Source organism: Triticum aestivum, chromosome 7B (genome assembly GCF_018294505.1).
Source record: "Triticum aestivum cultivar Chinese Spring chromosome 7B, IWGSC CS RefSeq v2.1, whole genome shotgun sequence".
NCBI lineage: Eukaryota > Viridiplantae > Streptophyta > Magnoliopsida > Poales > Poaceae > Triticum > Triticum aestivum.
In genome coordinates, this window is record NC_057813.1 from 128,042,416 (window position 1) to 128,054,174 (window position 11,759).

Here is an 11,759-nt window from a genome sequence, read left to right on the forward strand (position 1 = left end):
ATAGATACATTCCAGTGGAGAAAATAGGTTTCACCATGCACACGGCATGTATCAAGCCACTCATGCATGCATGTATTTATTGCAGTGCTTAGTTAATCTGAATATGTGGCCCCCAATTTCAGTAGTTAACGTCATATCAATCAGTCACCTTTACGCATGTGCACATAACTTTCCTCTCTCCCCAAAGAAACGATTCACTTGTATTTCACTAATCCATGCTTTTTTGTACTCCAAAGTTTAGACCCAGTTTATTTTTTCAATCGGGTGTGTAAATGTGTAATATGTTTACAAACCATATGCGCTTATTCATTTTTGTAGACAATGGTCAAAGTGTATTTGAGCCGTAAGAACAAATAAGTTTTTCAAAAACATATTTAATATTGGACATGTTTTAACATCTCGTCAAAATAAACACATTTGTCCAGAGAATATAAGAGACACTTTTGTAATAGAAGATATGAGGTATTTAAATCGTTTACATAGAAAGAGATAATATATTTCCTGATAGAGTTGCCATGAAGAGGCACAACCATGCACAGGGACATTATTTTTGAAAAACACCGACACACACGACCTGAGCATGTGACAGGAGGGGTGGTGATTAGTGGTTTTGCATGCACATTGATTTTATTGGCACGAATCTCGGTAACACAATGAGTGGCAGATCGAGGCACGGTATATACCGTGCACGGTAGTTTTGCCGCTCTCATGTTCCAGTGTGATTGTTCACTCATTTTAATCCGTACCTAGTCTATACTAGATCGGTAGTGTGCCTTGGCGCGAGGGTGCGGGTCCCAACATTTTATTCAAGCAGGTAATACTCAAATTAGTAGGAATCCTGATTTATAGCATACTTATCCAAACAGGATAACAAAGAAAAGAACGAAAAAACATTAACATGTGATAGAACCAAGACATTATGGAGTTCAACATAACCATGAGATTATCATAAGGAAGCATCGAGTTAAGTTCGTTCATGAGACCACAAAGTTTAACCACTTGATATTAAGTTTAGTACTAAAAGCGCGGACACGAGAGAGGAAGTGGATAGAGTAGGAACATGATAAAAAAGAAACAACAAATGAGTCATAGCTATTAAGCGTGCTAATAAGTGGCTTCATTCAACTGCCTTGTCGATCAACTTCATAGGAGACACTTCACATGAACATCATGCAAACAATCTGTGAGATATATGGCATAAAATAATTTCTTTGTAGACAATGCACTTGCGATTTTGTATCTTAGTCTTTCAGTTAAAGCTTATGGACAGTGGGCGATGGTTTTCCCCTTTGAATTTCGAAGGCAAAAACACATATCTGATACTCCCTGATCTCTGCCGCCTTGACAATGTCTAACCAATTGTTCATTATTGTGGCCCTGTTGTCCATTAGATGTAGTTATGCGAAGCAACAGTAGAAGTACAGGAAAAAGAAATATGCATTGGTCAGAGTTGGGTACTACGATATTTTACTTGTAAGAAGTAGGGTATTTAAGATCCATACCATTTTTGTCCAGGATTGATGGATGTCTTGTTCATCTCACAAACATAATACTTGATGTCAGGGTTGTTGAACCAATGTAACCGCTCAAGTCATTTGAGCTCGCACGGGGAAATCTCCAATTCGCCTGCATAGACACACTCATATTTGAAGACGTCGAAACTACCTAGATGTGGTCCTATATGTTTAGCATTTGATCTTTAGTACAAGGTTAGAAAAATATCAATAAACATGATAATTGGGGACGAGCATGAGAATTGAAGGTTGTAAGCTGAGGGAGTCCTGGATTAGGGGGTATCCGGACAGCCGGACTGTGTACAACGTCCGGACTATTGAAGCATGAAGATACAAGACTCAAGACTTCGGCCCATATCCGGATGGGACTCTCCTTTGCGTGGAAGGCAAGCTTGGCGATCCGGATATTGTGTTTCCTTTCTTGTAACCAACTCCATGTAAACCCTAGCCCTCTCCGTTGTCTATATAAACCAGAGAGGTTGGTCCTTAGAAGGCCGATCACAATTACAATCATACCATCATAGTCTAGCTCTTAGGGTTTAGCCTCTACGATCTCGCGGTAGATCTACTCTTGTACTACCCATACCATCAATATTAATCAAGCAGGAAGTAGGGTTTTACCTCCATCGAGAGGGCCCGAACCTGGGTAAACATCTATGTCCCTTGCTTCCTGTTACCATCGGCCTTGACGCACAGATCAGGACCCCCTACCCGAGATCCGCCGGTTTTGACACCGACGTTGGTGCTTTCATTGAGAGTTCCTCTGTGTCGTCGCTGTCAGGCTCGATGGCTCCTTCAATCATCATCAACAACGCTGTCCAGGGCAAGACTACCATCCCCGGACAGATCTTCGTGTTCGGCGGCTTCGCACTGCGGGCCAATTCGCTTGGCCACCTGGAGCAGATCGATAGCTATACCCCCGGCCACCAGGTCAGGTTCGGAAACTTGAACTACACAGCGGATATTCGCGGGGACTTGATCTTTGACGGATTCGGGCCAGCATCAGGAGCGCCGAACAGTGACGATGAGCACGGGTTAGACCTGCTGTCAGACGATGCTCGGGATATCACCCCAGCAAAAGCCTCGGATCTAAATCCGGGGCAAGTTGCGTTGCCTAAGGACGGAGAGCTGGACCCCGCCCCGCAGGCCGTACCCTCATCGGCGATGGAGCCGAACATAGGCCTCACTTCCGAGGGAGCCTGTGACTCCGGACCCCGGATTCATATCCGGTTGTAGGTTCCAGTCCGCGCGTCCTCGAGCCCGCCGAGCCTGGTTGGGCTCCGGTGATGGAGTTCACCGCGACGGATGTCTTTCGGCACTCGCCCTTTCGCGACATGCTGAACTTATTGAAGTCTCTCTCTTTTTCAGGAGACTCTGGGCCGAACTATGTCCGGCTTGAGTGGGAAGCAGACGACGACGGAATTCGTTGCCCACCCACCACCCCCTTCATTGCCACGATCGATGATCTAACCGACGTGCTTGACCTCAACTCCGAAGACATCGACGGTATGGACGACGATGTAGGAGAATCACAGGAGCCACCGCTCACAGGGCGGTGGACGGGCACCTCCTCGTACGATATATATATATGGTGGACACTCCGAAGGAAACCAACAGCGAGGAGGCAACGGAGGATAACCCCTCGGGAAGAAAAACAAAGCATGGGCGTCGTCGGCGCCGCTCCAAGCCCCGCCACAGCTATAACGGCCCCGAAGACGAAAGTAATCCGGATGGCGCCAAAGAGGAATATGACCCTGACCAGCCCGCCTTCGAGCAGGCCGAACAGGAAGATGAGCAGGTCAGCCCAGAAGAACAGACGACGGACGGATACCCGGAGGAGGACAACTACATGCCCCCCTCCGAAGATGAGATTAGCCTCGGTGACGATGAATTCAGCGTGCCTGAGGACCCCGTGGAGCAGGAACGCTTCAAGCATAGGCTTATAGCCACTGCAAGGAGCCTGAAGAAGAAGCAACAGCAACTCCAAGCTGATCAAGACCTGCTCACAGATAGATGGACTGAAGTCCTGGCAGCCGAGGAATATGGACTCAAGCGCCAAACGGCTGACCGACCACCCCGTGGCCGGGATAAAACGGCATATCAGCCCGAATACCAGCCCGCACCCCCACGCCGATACACTACGGCCCAGGGCAACAGGCAAGACCTGCAACATATTCTGGAAAACAAAGCAGGACAACCAAGATCGATCTACGGATCGCGGGGGCGTGCCCCACCGTGCGACGATGATCGTCGCGCCGGATACATCATCAACAAGTCCGGCCGGGCCGAACACAGCAACCCAGACCAATCCGATCTGCGTAGCCATATAGTCCGGCACAGAGGCGCCGCACACCCCCTCTGCTTCACCGACAAAGTGATGGATCATGAATTCCCAGAAGGGTTCAAACCTGTAAACATCGAATCATACGATGGCACAACAGACCCCGCAGTATGGATCGGAGATTTCCTTCTCCACATTCACATGGCCCGCGAAGATGATCTACACGCCATCAAGTATCTTCCCCTTAAGCTCAAAGGACCAGCCCGACACTGGCTGAACAGCCCGCCAGCAAATTCCATTGGCAGTTGGGAAAACCTGGAAGACGCCTTCCTCGATAACTTCCAGGGCACATATGTGCGACCACCAGACGCCGATGACCTGAGCCACATTACTCAACAGCCCGGAGAGTCAGCCCGGAAATTCTGGACTCGGTTCCTTACTAAAAAGAACCAAATAGTCGACTGTCCGGACGCCGAAGCCCTGGCGGCTTTTAAGCATAATATCCACGACGAGTGGCTCGCTCGACACCTCGGCCAGGAAAAACCCAAGTCCATGGCAGCTCTCACAACCCTAATGACCCGCTTTTTTGCGGGTGAGGATAGCTGGTTGGCTCGCAGCGGCACCACGCCACATTCCGGTACTTCGGACGGCCGTGATGCTAACGGCAAGCCACGGCGTACCAGACATAAGAGAAGGAACAACGGCGACAGCACTGAAGACATGGCGGTCAACGCCGGATTCAGCGGATCTAAGTCCGGTCAGCGGAAAAAGCCGTTCAAAAGAAATAATCAGGGACCGTCCAGCCTCGACCGCATACTGGAGCGCTCGTGTCAAATTCATGGCATCCCGGACAAGCCAGCCAACCACACCAATAGAGACTGCTGGTTGTTCAAACAGGCCGGTAAGATAAACACCGAAAACAAGGACAAGGGGTTGCACAGCGACGATGACGAAGAGCCCCAGCGTCCGAACACGGGGGGACAAAAGAAATCCCCCCAGGTGAAAACGGTTAACATGATCTACACCACTCACATCCCCAAGCGGGAACGGAAGCGAGCACTACGGGACATCTATGCGATGGAGCCAGTCGCCCCCAAATTCAACCCATGGTCAGTTTGTCCGATCACATTTGATTGTAGGGATCATCCTACCAGCATCCGTCACGGCGGCTCAGCCGCATTGGTCTTAGACCCAATCATCGACGGATTCCACCTCACGCGAGTCCTTATGGATGGCGGCAGCAGCCTGAACCTACTTTATCAGGACACAGTGCGCAAAATGGGCATTGACCCTTCAAGGCTCAAGCCCACCAAAACCACCTTTAAAGGTGTAATTCCTGGAGTAGAGGCCTGCTGTACGGGCTCTATAACACTGGAAGTGGTCTTTGGATCCCCGGACAACTTCCGGAGCGAAGAGTTAATCTTCGATATTGTCCCTTTCCGTAGTGGTTACCACACACTGCTCGGACGAACCGCATTCGCTAGATTCAATGCGGTACCACATTACGCATACCTCAAGCTCAAGATGCCAGGACCGCGCGGGGTCATCACTGTCAATGGAAATATGAACCATTCCCTTCGAACAGAAGAGCATACGGCAGCCCTTGTGGCAGAAGTACAATACGTCCTACTCCAACAAACCAATCCGACAACAACTCTGAGCACCGTCAAGAGAGTCCGGAGCACCCCGCAACAGGATCATCAGGAACGCCAAGAGCGTGATTAGCAGTCCAGCCTCCGCTCAAGCCCCTTCAAAGCAGCATTCGTGCCACGCGTACATAATTACGCACTCAAGATACCATGGGCATAGGCGGAGGCGCATCAACGACTCAGTCAATAGTGCGAGTAACCGCCAAATACCTTCATACTCTTTCCCTCTTACCTTTCAGGACACCGCGTTAGTGCAGCATTCTCAGAAGAGCCGAATTGCCGGACTTATATGGGAGAGACATTCAAGGAGGCAACAGACGTTGTGCACATAAGGAAATACCCAGGTGGAATCTATTTACGATCGTTATACCTGCTTTATCTACCTGTACACAGCCTGCCCCTGGATAGGACATGTCAAATAGTCCTATTTTATCTCCGCTTAATGCATCCATTGTAAACATATGCTTAAAGCTATTTTTCGTCAATGGGAGATTATATATAGCGTCAGCTTATTATTCTCATTTGAGCATTATTTCTCTTATAAATGTTTATTTGATATTGCATCCGTACACCTTGGTGCGGTCAGTTTGCCAGGGCCTTCTCATGGCGCCCCATAATATGGCAAATAAAGTCCGAACACTTTCAAGAATGCGGCACCCCGAACTTATAGCACTATATGCATCAACTCCGAATCATGTCTTGGGTCTACAGTTGAGATAGCCCAGCTCCCTTGTTTTGGTGCCTTACATTCTGTTATATCGGCTAAGGTAGCACAGGGAGAACTACTGTGATTGTGTCCCGGTTCTTCCGGACGAGCACCTCAGTAGAGAAAGCCGAAAACTAACCGGCATGATGTGGCGAGAGCTGGTCGCTGTTCGAGAGGACTTAAAATCCTTAAAGATTTTCCGCTTTAGGCGATAAATTGGCTTATTCAGATCTAGGCGTGTATAGCGCCCCAATTCGGCCTTCCAGATTCCAGGGGCTTCACCGAAATTTAAAATTGTAGACTTCTATGGCTAAGTGAAAGTTATAAAGCCGTATAGTCCGATTGCCTTGTTCGCTGCGCCGGACACCTCCTTAAGGGACCAAACACTTGGATAAAGAGTGTCCGGGTTTTCCACGAACACCCTAGTACTAGTTACGTGGGGGCGGAAGCCGACGACTGGCCTACTTTCAGAATTTTATAAACAGCCGCACAGAAGGTAATATTTTAAATAACAGAAGCGCTACATAGCGCAAGTAGCTTCGTCTTTAAATTACAAACATGACAGAAGTGAATTCATTCAAAAATGGTGTCCTTGGTACACTCATCGGCCACTAGATGAGCACCCTTCATAACGCCATCATAGTACATCTCGGGATGGCGATGCGCCTTGCCCTCCGGCGGCCCGTCCTTGACCAGCTTCTCTGCATCCAGCTTGCCTCAATGCGCCTTGACGCAAGCAAAGGCCCGGTGGGCACCCACAGGCATCCACCATCCGCTTGAGCAGGCCAAAGTAGCTAGTGGGCAGGAGCTCACCAGGCCACATCCGGACTATGAAACCTTTCATAGCCAGTTCGGCCGCCCTGTGGAGTTCGACCAACAGCTTCAGTTGGTCACTCAGAGGCATCGGGTGTTCTGCCCCGGCATACTGGGACCAGAACAGCTTCTTCGTTGAGCTCCCCTCCTGGGCATGATAGAACTCCGCAGCGTCTGATATGCTGCGTGGCAAATCTGCGAATGCCCCTGGAGAGCTCCGAATTCAAGTAAGTAAAAGAAACGCCTCCTCCACATGTTTTCTTCACATAAAAAACTTCTTACCCGCTGCTATCTTTTTGGCCTCCTGGATCTCCTGCTGTGCTTTCTCGGCTTCGGCCTTGGCGTCTTTCAAATTCACAAGGGCCTTCGCAAGCTCGACCTCTTTCATCTTAAGACCATGCTCCATGGACTCACACTTCTTGCCAAGGTCCTGGAGCTCTTGTTGTACCTCGCCCACTCTAGCACTTTGCTTTTTGCGCTCCTTGCATTCCAAGGCCACTTTGTCTTCGGCCTCTGAGAGTGCTTTCTTCAGGGACGCCACTTCGGCGGTGGCCCCTGTTACACAGTCACGACGCTTTGGCGTTAGACTAGCCAATTTTGCCTATCTTTAAATACATGCGTACGGGGAATCACTTACCTTTATTCTCCTCGAGTTGCCTCTTCGTGAGGCCGAGCTCTCCCTGCGCCTGCTCCAGGTCCCGCTTCAGTTCGGCAACCTCGGCAGTACGGGCAGCGGCAGCAAGCAGCACAACCTGCTTATTCACACGAATACTTATTATTAGACTCCTGCGGATTATAATTGACCCTCTGTTTGGCTTTTCTGTCAGAACACCAACCAGAGTATCAGGGGCTACTACCTATCGGGTGGTAATCTTACACATATTTCTTACTTACCTCAAAGCCTGTCAAGAGGCTGGAGCAACCTTCGGTTAGTCCGCTCTTGGCGGACGAAACCTTCCGAATCACTGAACTCATAAGAGTACGGTGCTCTTCGTCCATGGAATCGCCACGAAGCGCTTCCAGCAGACAATCCGGCGCCTCGGGCGCAACGGAAGTCCTTGATGCAGACGGCTCTCCCTCCCTAACGAGGGGCCGCCCTCCTGAGTCCGGAACCATCGAAGGTTCCGGAACTGTGTTCGGCTGAGAGCCCGGCTTGCCCTGGCTCTCATCGACATGACTTGTGGGGATTTTGAATGCCGCGTGTCCGACATCTGGAATGCCGCCTTGGGGCGTCTCCAGGATCACCTCCCCCCGCTCTGGGAGCCTTTGGGACAACACCTCCGTGTCATCCGCGGGTTGAGGAGTAGTGGCCATCGGAAGCGAATTTATCGCTGAATCACTCAGGGATCCGGAGGAAGATACCTCGGGATGAGCTTGGCCGGACTGCATATATGTTCGGCATTATAAATACAAAAACTATGAAGTGAAATCATGATAAAATGCAGACACTTATGATCACATTGGGGGGCTTCCCCCAGGGCAGCCACCCCTCCTCGCTGTGAGCGGCCGAGCCGGAATAGTCCGGAAGGGATACCTTTCCCTTCGTGGACGCCTCAGCCTCCCCCTCCGGGGTGGCTTTTCTCTTTCTCTCCTCCCCGGTGCGGGGAGGTAGAGTTTCTTCTTGGTTCCTCCCGCCTCCGCGGGAGGAATCTGTCTCGTCGTCATCGGACGACAGGGGTATGATGGCCTTACGCCGAGGGCCTTTTCTGGCCCCTTGGTCCGCCTCCCCGGACCCCTCATCCTTTCCGGATGGGGCGTCTTCTTCTTCTTCTTCTTCCTCCCCTTCGTGGGAGGAGTGCGCCTCGTCGTCTTCGAACGAGGTTTCTGGCACAACCTTACGACGGAGACCCTTTCGGGTCCCCGGGGCCTTCTTCTCGGCCTTCTTCTCTGGCACCTTGTACAGTGTCGGGACCAGCATCTCCGTCAGGAGAGCATCCGCTGGGCCTTCTGGCAGCAGAGCCGGACAGTAGACCTGCTCCGCTGTCTCCACATAGTCCTGAAGCAAATATGCAAAACTACTTAAGGCGCTCCCATGAATATATTGGGAAGAACCGGGTCCGGTGGTGGGACAAGAGCTCACCTGACTAGGAGCCCGCGCGGCGTGAAGCCCGCGGTCCTCGGATGTGGGAGGAGGAACTTCAGAGGCCTTGAACAGCACCTTCCATGCGCCTTTGTGCATCATGTCATAGAGCTTCCGGAGCATCTGGTGTTCGGCCGGGACGAACTCCCACAGATTGAATGCCCGCCTTTTGGTAGGGCAGGATCCGACGAACGAGCATGACCTGGATCACGTTGACAAGCTTGATGTTCTTGTCCTTCATGCTTTTGATGCATGTCTGGAGTCCGGTCAGCTCTGTAGAATTGCCCCAGGACCGGCCATTCTTTTCCAAGAGGTGAGCCGCATGGGGGCTCCGGATCGAAACTCGGGGGCCGCTGCCCAGTTGGTGCCGCGCGGCTCGGTGATGTAGAACCACCCCGATTGCCACCCTTTCACGGTCTCCGCAAAGGAGCCGTCGAGCCATGTGACATTAGGCATTCTGCCCACCATGGCCCCTCCGCACTCCGCTTGTTGGCCGCTTACAACCTTCGGCTTCACGCAGAAGGTTTGCAGCCATAGGCCGAAGTGAGGTCGGATGCGGAGGAAGGCCTCACATACGACGATGAACGCCGATATGTTGAGGATGAAATTCGGGGCTAGATCATGAAAATCTAGCCCGTAGTAGAACATGAGCCCGCGGACGAAGGGATGGAGTGGAAATCCCAGTCCACGGACAAAGTGGGCGACGAATACGACCCTCTCGTGGGGTCCTGGGGTCGGAATGACCTGCCCGACGTCCGGTAGCCGGTGCGCTATGTCCGCGGCCAAGTATCCGGCCGCCCGAAGATTTGTGATATGCTTCTCCTTGACGGTGGAAGCCACCACTTGCCTCCTGCTCTGTACATGTTTAGCTGTGCGGAGAAGACTTGGGCTTGGGCGCTGGAGCTCGAGGGAGCATGAGTGGGCAAAGAAGGAAGAAGGCGTGGGCGAAAATGGGGAAATCTTATCCCTTTATAGAGGCGCCAAAAGCGGTACAGCTCCCCACTTGCCCGTTGGGAATCGCTTGCTTCCCAAGCGCCATGATTGATGGCATGGTGGGATTACCCATACCCGTATTGATGAGAATCCCGTGATAAGGGGACACGATCTCTGCTTTGACAAGACGTGTCACAGAAACCGCCTCGTAATATGCACTGTAGCTGGTTGTGGGAAAACGGTTCGAACAATGATCCAACCGTAATAACGTGTCACGTCATCAGAAAAAGTTGTCAGCAGATTGCATTTGTGATATAACATTCTCTCTACAGCGGTGTGTAAAGATCATTTTGTGGATCCGAACACAATTCAAGTGTTCGATAACTACTATGGAGTATTGGAGAAGGAACCCGCCTTGCAATGCCGAAGACAATACTGCGCGCCGGACTCATCGTCATTGAAGCCTGGTTCAGGGGCTACTGAGGGAGTCCTGGATTAGGGGGTATCCGGACAGCCGGACTGTGTACAACATCCGGACTATTGAAGCGTGAAGATACAAGACTCAAGACTTCGGCCCGTGTCCGGACGGGACTCTCCTTTGCGTGGAAGGCAAGCTTGGCGATCCGGATATTGTGTTTCCTTTCTTTTAACCGACTCCATGTAAACCCTAGCCCTCTCCGGTGTCTATGCAACTGGAGAGGATGGTCCTTAGAAGGCCGATCACAATTACAATCATACCATCATAGGCTAGCTCTTAGGGTTTAGCCTCTCCGATCTCGTGGTAGATCTACTATTGTACTATTCATATCATCAATATTAATCAAGCAGGAAGTAGGATTTTACCTCCATCGAGAGAGCCCGAACCTGGGTAAACATCTGTGTCCTTTGCTTCCTGTTACCATCGGCCTTGATGCACAGATCGCGACCCCCTACACGAGATCCGCCGGTTTTGACACAGACATAAGCCATATCTGAAGACGTCGAAACTACCTAGATGTGGTCCTATAGATATCACTAAAAGTATAGAGCTGATATAGATATAACTGAACTCTGCTTAACACATCTATAGGTCATGAGACAGTCAGCAAACAAAATAGGTGAAGCGTGCAAATGATCTTGGTCACTAGCAACGGCATGTAACCGATGTACGGAAAGAGCCTGAGTTGGGAAATGTATTGGGAGGAGTATTCTAAATTTCTAATGAGTGAGGTACTTGAACATATTGGATGTGTCACAGAAGGCTTGTTCTCTTAATTTTTTGAAGTAAAATGTGGCAGGACAAAAATAACGAAAACCTCGAAGAAAATGAAAAAAATGAAACAGAATAATACAACAATAAATGTTGCCAATGCAGCATGAAGAGATCAGTTATTGAACCAAAAACAATTTAAAGGGGAACTAACTGAAGCGGCGTTCGGTGCCCGGGCTCTGAGTCCGGGCATGAACAGTAAATCATAAAAACTTTAAAATAAATTCAAAAAATTCAAAATAATATTGCGATGCTAGTTGCTCAGATGCGTTATACTCGTGCAAAATTCCGTGAAGTTTGTACATTCGAGTAGCTCGTGGCAAAAAAAAGGGTCTATGAGAGACATTTGAAAACAGCACTGTTCATGGCCGAATTTGTCCTTTTTAACGCGCGCTCCTCTGATGTCCAAACTTCGCCAAATTTTGTACGAACATCACGCACATGAACAACTTGCTTGCAAAAAATAATCGTATTTTTTTTTCTGTTTTCTATTTTTAAGCACTATACTGTTCACCGGGCTCACCTGAGCCCGGG